We start from the raw sequence: 7903 nt of genomic DNA on the forward strand, positions 1-7903 counted from the left end.
ATTAACTGGGGCTGGGGGACAGACACTCCTCCTGGACCAACAGATTTCTGCCTAGTCCCTGAAAAGAACTGGGCATCCTCAGTAGCGAAGTGCAAAAGGTTTCAGGCACTTTGTTGGTCAGACAATGGATGGTGTCTTTTTTCATATCTTTGCTTTCAGTATTTCCATAGCTCTGTTTTAGATATGTCTCTCATGAACAGCAAGCATACAGCTCGATTATGGGTTTTCTTTCCCTCTGATAATCTAGCAACTGGTGAAACCAGTCCATTTACATTTGTTGTGATTACCGGCTTTTAAAATTTTATTTCTAAATCCTCTTTTGTGTTTTCCATTTACCACGTGTATCATTACCCCCAAACTGAGCATTTCAAAACAACAAACATTTATTATCTCACCTCATTTCTTAGGGTCAGGAATCTGGGAACCACGTAGCCAGGCGATTCTGGCTCAGGGTGTCTGGGAGGGTGCAGTCAAGCTGTCGGCTGGGCTATAGCCATCTGAAGGGTCTGTTGAGGATCTGCTTCCAAGTTCATTCCCATGGCTAGGGGCAGGAGGCTTCAGTTCCTCGCCCCTTGAACTTCTCCATGCTTGTGACATGGCTTGTGATATGGCCTCCCTTGAGTGAGCGATCCAAGAGATAACACACACACACAGAGCAACCAAAAATGAAAGCCATGGGTCTTTTCTATTAGGGCTGCCAGAGTTAGCCAATAAAAATACAGGATGCCCAGTTAAATTTAAATTTCAGATACTATTTCAATATTTGCACAGGCTATATTTATACTAAAAAATTATTCATTGCTTATTCAAAATTTAAATTTAACTGGTCTTCCTGAATTTTATCTGGCAGCCCTATTTATAACCTGATCTTGGAAGCAAAACTGGCTACGTAATTTGTGGGGTCCCTTATTAAAAAATTATTAGGGGAGCATCTGGGTGGCTCAGTCGTTAAGCATCTGCCTTCTGCTCAGGTCATGATCCTGGGGTCCTGGGATTGAGTCCTGCATCGGGCTCCCTGCTCGGCAGGAAGCCTGCTTCTCCCTCTCCCCTACTAGTGTTCCCTCTCTCGCTGTGTCTCTCTCTGTCAAATAAATAAATAAAATCTTTAAAAAAAATAAAATAAAATAAAAAATGATTAGGAATTTCAAGTCAGCGAGAGCAGAGCACTAATCCAAGCATGGAGCCCTTCTGGGGACAGTGCCCTTTGTGAAAGCATGGGTTGTACTCCCAGAAAGCCAGCCCTGCTTGGAAGTGACATACCATCACTTCTGCCATATTCTATGGCACAGGAACAAGTCACTGAGTCCCACCCACACATTATGGGAGGAGACTTCACATGGGCATAGGTCCCAGAAGGCAGGGGTCACTGAGACCATCTTGGAAACTGGCAGCCACACCAAGTTTCTCCTTTGCTTCTTTTATTTATCAGTTCCTGCCTGAAGGTAGACGGGTTGGACTGTCTTCAGTCCCTTTGTTTCCTCTCTGCGGGTTTAGAATACATTCTATTTCTGTTCTTTCATTAGTCATGCTCAGATTTTTAACATGCACACTTCAACTTAACAAAGTCTAACGTTAATCAATATCCTCCTCTAGAAAAATCAAGGGCCTTAGAATACTTTTGAACTCTGATCATAGCTTCCTGCCTATAATTTGATTGTTCCCTAGTTTTTAGTCTTACCTTGTTTATTTTATTCCTCAAATCAGTCTGTAAAATTGTTCTTATGAAGTCCATGCTCATTTGAATTTCCCATGCTTAATCTTTTTTTTTTTTTCTCTCCACTTCTTACAAGCTACTTCTTCCTTCTGGGTTCATTTCCTGGGTTTTTCTTATTATCTTCATTTGACATCCTGCCAGAACTGAAGATCCCCATGGTGTTTTTAAGTGATTTTTTAAAAAACCTTGTTTGCATCTCCAGTCCCATCCTTCCTTTTTTGTTCTCGATATTGTGTAGTATGTGTTAATAATTTGTTTATTTTATTGAGGCTTTGAAAAGAATTTACTAACCCTTTTTTAAAAGAGTTCAACTTTTTGTTGGTTTCCATAGCGGTCCTTCCTGCTTTATTATTTCCTTTTTTTGGCTCTCTTCGAGTTTTCTGATGGTCTTGTCCTAAAGTCTCGAGTTAGACACTTATTTCATTGTTGCCAATCCTTCCTGTTTTTATTATTTTTTATTTTTTTAAAGATTTTATTTATTTATTTGACAGAGAGAGAGAGATAGCAAAAGCAGGAACACAAGCAGGGGGAGTGGGAGAAGGAGAAGCAGTCTTTTCACTGAGCAGGGAGCCCGATGCGGGGCTCGATCCCAGGACCCCGGGATCATGATCTGAGCCGAAGGCAGACGCTTAACAACTGAGCCACCCAGGCGCCCCAATCCTTCCTGTTTTTAATAAATGCATTTCAGGCTAGAATTTTCCCTCCAAGTTCCACTTTAGCTTTATTGTTATTCAGTTTTAAATATCTTGTAATTTCCATTATGAGGTTCTCCTTATCTGGTGAATTATGCAGAAATGAGCATTTAAGTTACAAAACGTATTGGATTTCCTTGACCAACTTCTTATTGTTGGTTTCTGATTTTATGATATTGGAATTAGAGAACAGGGCAGTGATACTGATTCTTTGAAAAAATCGTCAACTTTCCTTATGCCACCTATGTGGTATTTCTTTAAATGTTCCATTTGAGCCTGAAAACAATGGATATTCTGTGTGGGGGGCTGTGAAGTTTATGTTTACCTAGGAAGGAAGCTCCTTAATTATATTGTTCAAACTTCCGTGTCCTTACTAATGTTTTGCTACTTGAGCCATTGGTTTTACGAAAGTTTAATTAACGCTTCCCACTTTGTTTATAGACTCATGACTTTCTCCTGACAATTCTGCCAGATTTGCTCTATATGGTTTTACCAAAATAAATATAAGTTCATGAGACACATAAATTCGCAATTATTATATCTTCTTGGCAGAAGTTTTCTTTTATGATTGTTTGGTTAGGGTTGGGCTGATCTTACAAAGACTCTAAAAACGGTGCTTTAAATAAGAGAGAAGTATATTTTTGTTCATTTAAAAGTCCACGGCTGGGGATCCTGTGGGGTTTTGGTAAATGGGGGCCCCAGCAGGGGATGAGACAGAGGGAAGGGGGGGAGTTGAGGTATTTATTCCCCAGCTCTCCCTGAGGGCATCTCTGCTCTGGAAGCTCTTTCCATCTGAGTCCTGGTCACCTCTGATCCTGAAGGTCTAGGGCTAAAAACTCTGCGGCTGCTCCCCCAGGATCTTCCCCTCTCTCCTGTGACTCCCCTACACCCTGCTTTGTCATTAGTCCCTTTGGAAATAAGCTCTGCCCCGATTTCCCTAATTAGAGCATGCCATCTGTTGCCTGTTGGGGCCCTGAGTGATGCAGGCTGGCATCGTGTTTTTAAGTCATCGATTGGGAATACCTTTAGGCAGGTGTGCACTCCCTGACACGTGCTGGCCACAGGCCCCACCTCTCCCTATTCTCCCACTCCTGGCTCACTCTTAGATCTGCCTACTCTCAAAGACGACTGAGGCTGAGACCCTGGGTTCATGGCCCCAGGTTAAGAGAGCCACCACATGCAGGTGTCCAGAGCATCGTCCTGCCGTGGGGAAAGGAACCACTCAAAGCCCATCGGTAACACCCACCTTGACCATTTCAATACATGCCCAGCGTGGCTACCGGTCCAATGGCCAGAGCTGCCTCTCCCTGGACACACTCAGTATCTTGGGGTCATGGGGACTCATGGGGACTCACTTTTGTCTGAGGATGCTTTACTACGTTAGATGGATCAATACTCTCACCTAATGCCCGTGAGCTGCGGCAGGACCGCGTCAGCCTGGCCCTTTAAGGTGACTTTGGACATCTCTGCTCTGATTCATGACATACCAATTTCTTCTGTCCAACCCTCAGTGGGCCCAGCTTGTTTCCCTCATTTCCTCATTCTTAGGGGAAGTCTCAATGTAGGGCTCACAGGGATAGCACAGATCACTGTTCCCATTTTACAGACTGGGAACCTGAGATTCAGAGTGGAAAGTGAACTTCAGGGAGTCCAGGGAAGCTGGAATTTGAGCCTGGGTGTGTCTGGCTCTAAGTTAGAGGCTTTCCAAGGGAGTGTGTGTTGCTGGGGGGAGACAGGACGGCCTGAGTGGAGGCAGGAGGGGAGGATGGTGCCGCAGGTGAGGGAAACCTCAGAGCCAAAGCCTCTCCTGGCCAGGCAGGGGCACAACATCTGGGGGAGAGGTGCGGAAGGCCAACAAGACTGAGATCCATTCCCAGGTCTGCCCCTTCCTTCTCTGTCCCCTTGGGCCAGTCTCCAGTCCTCACAGGGCAGTTATGAGGGAATGTATGTAAAATACACAACACACAACAGCTGCTCAGTTCTGGGAGTCCGCTTGGCTGCCTTCTCTTCACTCTCTCTCTGGGCTGTGGCAGGGCGACCTGTGGATTCGGCCACTAGGGGGCCCTGCTGCCAAGGGCGACCAGGGCCCTGGCCCTGCCCGTGTCCATCCATTCATTCACTGATTCCTCCTCTCTCCGGACCAACAGCTCCTGTGTCTCTTCCGTGCCCAGTAGTGGATGGGCGATACCGAGAGCACAGAGAAGCCTACAGTCAGGAAGGGGTACTGTGCTGGAGAAAGTAGGGTGGGGGTGGGAGCTCAGAGCACCGACCATGACGATGACGATACAGAGTCAGGAAGGCTTCTCAGAGGAGGAGGCTTTTGAACTTGGCTTTCCAGGATGAGCAGTGATTTGGCTCCCACTCTGCAGCCCTGACACCTCCCTGCAGCCCCAGGCCAAGCTGACCTGAGTGTTCATGACCCACTTCACTCTCCTCCCTCCAGGTGCCCCCTGACCAGTAGCTTCTGTGAGCCCCAAACTTCAGGTCCCGGTCATGTGTCCGGAGCTGGAGGCCACAGAGCTGCTTGGGTACGAGATGAAGAGGGGCTGCGTGTGCACAAGGACAGAGCGTAGGGAAAACCCAGGCTTTGGGGTGTGACAACTGAAGTTCTCTACCACCTCCTAGCAATGTGTCCTTGGGGGAGACACTTCATTTTCCCTCCGCCCCTCCCCCCCCCAGCCTTGGTTTCCTCCCTGTAAATGGGGGTAATAGCAGTCCTTACCTATAGCATATGTCCAGTCTGGCTCACTTGGCACCCGTCTCTCTGATCTATAAAGTGACATATTCTGTTGACCATCTCATTGCGGTGAGATGTGAGCCACGCTGCGCCCCTTGGAACAGGAAGCAGGACTCTGCTCTCCAGGGGCTGCTGGAACTCAGCCTTGCTTCACTTTGGGAAGAGACTGCCTCCCAGGTTAGTGTCACAGAATTTTCATGAAGTGGGTGGAATTCTAGACGTTATCTCCTAGGGCTCAGCAGCGAGAAGCCGGGTGTGTGGGGGGGGTAGGAATCCCTCTTTGACTTACAAAGGCATCTCTCTAGCTGGATCTACAAATCCATTGGAAGGCAGTGTGGTCTGTATCCAGCTCACCCACTTCTCCACGGCATGACCTGACCAGTCACCCCCTCCCTGAGCCTCGACTTCCTTGTCAATCAAATGGCAGTAACAGTAGTCCCTAGCTGTGGTGGACATTGTTCTGCCATCTGCTCGGCTTTGCTCCCTTCCCCTGGTACGGCAGCCCTCTCCTTTTTTGGGGATCTCCTCCTCCTCCAAACACTGTTTCAGCAAGGACAGTCCCTGCTCCTATGATCCTGTCCCCCAACCACAGGTGACTGGCCCACAGGTGGACACCTGCCTCCAGCCAGGCCAATCAGAAGCCTTCCCTGGTCTGCTCTGTTTTGTTATGAATCAGAACTGAGAAAATGCCTCTGGGCCGAAAGGTTCAGGAGTGTCACTGGCCCCATGTCCTTTCCTCATGGCAGTTAGTTTGTAGAGAGAAAGGTTGAGGAGAGAGAGGGACAATCAGTCATCCCCGCAGTATTCGGGTCCCTGGTTCTGGCAGCGCTTGGGCCCACTAGCTCTGCTCACAGTCTAGAAGTTCGCCTCTCCCTTAGGTTCTGAGAGTCACCTCGGGTTGGCATTGGTTTCCAAAGATACACTTTCTCACAGCGGTGTGCCTGACTTCAGATGAGCTAAAGCTGTGAAGCGCCCAGCCCAAGGCCTGGCCCACTGCAGGCTCAGTAAGCATGAATTCCTTTCCCTTAATGGGCACCAGGCAAGGACGGGGCTTTGGCAAGATGCCAGGAAGACGTGAGGCATTAGTGCTCAAGAAGAGATGTAACTCAGCAGCTCCGGGGAGACGACACTCAGGTGCCCTGGGGCCCCACAGAACCCCACAGGAGACCAGAATGAATGCCCGAGCAGAACATTTAGTGGATAGGAAAGGATGGGGCTAAGAAAAAAATGTCCTTGGGGCGCCTGGGTGGCTCAGTCGTTGATCGTCTGCCTTCGGCTCAGGTCATGATCCCAGGGTCCTGGGATCGAGCCCCGCATCGGGCTCCCTGCTCCGCGGGAAGCCTGCTTCTCCCTCTTCCATTCCCCCTGCTTGTGTTCCCTCTCTCGCTGTGCCTCTCTGTCAAATAAATAAAATCTTAAAAAAAAAAAAAAAAAAAAAGAAATACATTCTTTTAAAAAAAAAAAAAAATGTCCTTCCTGCTTCATCCCTTTGTGGGAACAAAGGTTGTCAACAGGTACTCTGTGTCTGCCAAGGATGTATCTTGGAGTCCCTGGTGGGCCAGAAGAGGGGGGCCACGAGAGCCTTTTCAGAGGAGGAATATTTCAGCTGAATTTTAAAGGATGAATGAGTTTTCCAAACAGGGAAAGGACTTGGGAAGGGACATTGGACTATCACTACCAATCACCCACACTACTAATACAAGACGGACTGGTGTGAGGATTCAGACCGCCTGGGTTTGAATCCTGCAACAACCAACGTTCAGACTCTCCTATGCTTCTGTTCCTTATCTGCAAAATAAGGAAATAGGAGTTTGTCCGTTTCTAGGATTAAATGAGATCATGTATGTAAAGCACTCAGAACAATACGCTAGCAGAAGGCTGTGGTTAAGCCCTCAATATTTATTGGGCTCATTATGAAAAGCCTTTGCATTATCAAGTCCAACGCCCTTAAAATGATTACAGCTGTTGCCATTTATTGAGCCCTTAATAGGTTCCAAGCATTGTGCTCTGTGCTTGGCACCCTTTGTCTCCTGTAATCCTCCCAACACCACCAGGATATGAGTACTATCATCCCCACTAAAGAGAAAAACAGAGGCTCTGGGATGGCAAGATGACTCATGGCCAGCGTAACCAACAGAGCAGGGGTTCAAACCCAGGTCTGTCCAAAGACCCAAGCCCTTGGCCCAGAGAGAGGAAGGGACTACTCTCAGGACACAGAGCAAGGGACCAGGATGCCAGGATTTCTTCATGAACCACCCAAGGGCAGGTGTGGGTTGGGGGCCCTAGAAGTTTGCTTCCCTTGCCTATTCCCAACAGCAGAGATGCAGGGGTGGCTGATGGAGGGTCCTGAGGCACTGGCCCAGCCCTCCCCCGCACCCTCTCCCGCTCCCGCTCCAGGGTGGCCAGGCGGGCCTGGGGCTCCTCGGTGGGCCGCGGGCGGAACTGAGGAAAGGCTGGGCCGACCACCCTGCGCCGGCCGCTCCTCCCGGCAGGGCTGGCAGAGCCTGAGCCTCCTCGGGACACGGCCGCGCCCCTGGTCCCCTCCCTTCCCCACCCCGCATTGCTTCCGCCAAAGGTCCTTGTAGAAAATTCCAGGCTGGACGGGGGTTTTTCCAGCGGGGTGGGAGCAGCCAGGCGCGTCCCCCCCGCGGCCGAAGCCGCGCAGGGGGGAGAGGTGGACGGGCGCCCCCGCCGCCCCTGCTCGGGACTCCCCGCGCACCCTTGTCCCGGGGTGCCGGGAGGGGGGGGCGCCGGCCTTGG

This window comes from Halichoerus grypus, chromosome 5 (genome assembly GCF_964656455.1).
Source record: "Halichoerus grypus chromosome 5, mHalGry1.hap1.1, whole genome shotgun sequence".
Lineage (NCBI taxonomy): Eukaryota > Metazoa > Chordata > Mammalia > Carnivora > Phocidae > Halichoerus > Halichoerus grypus.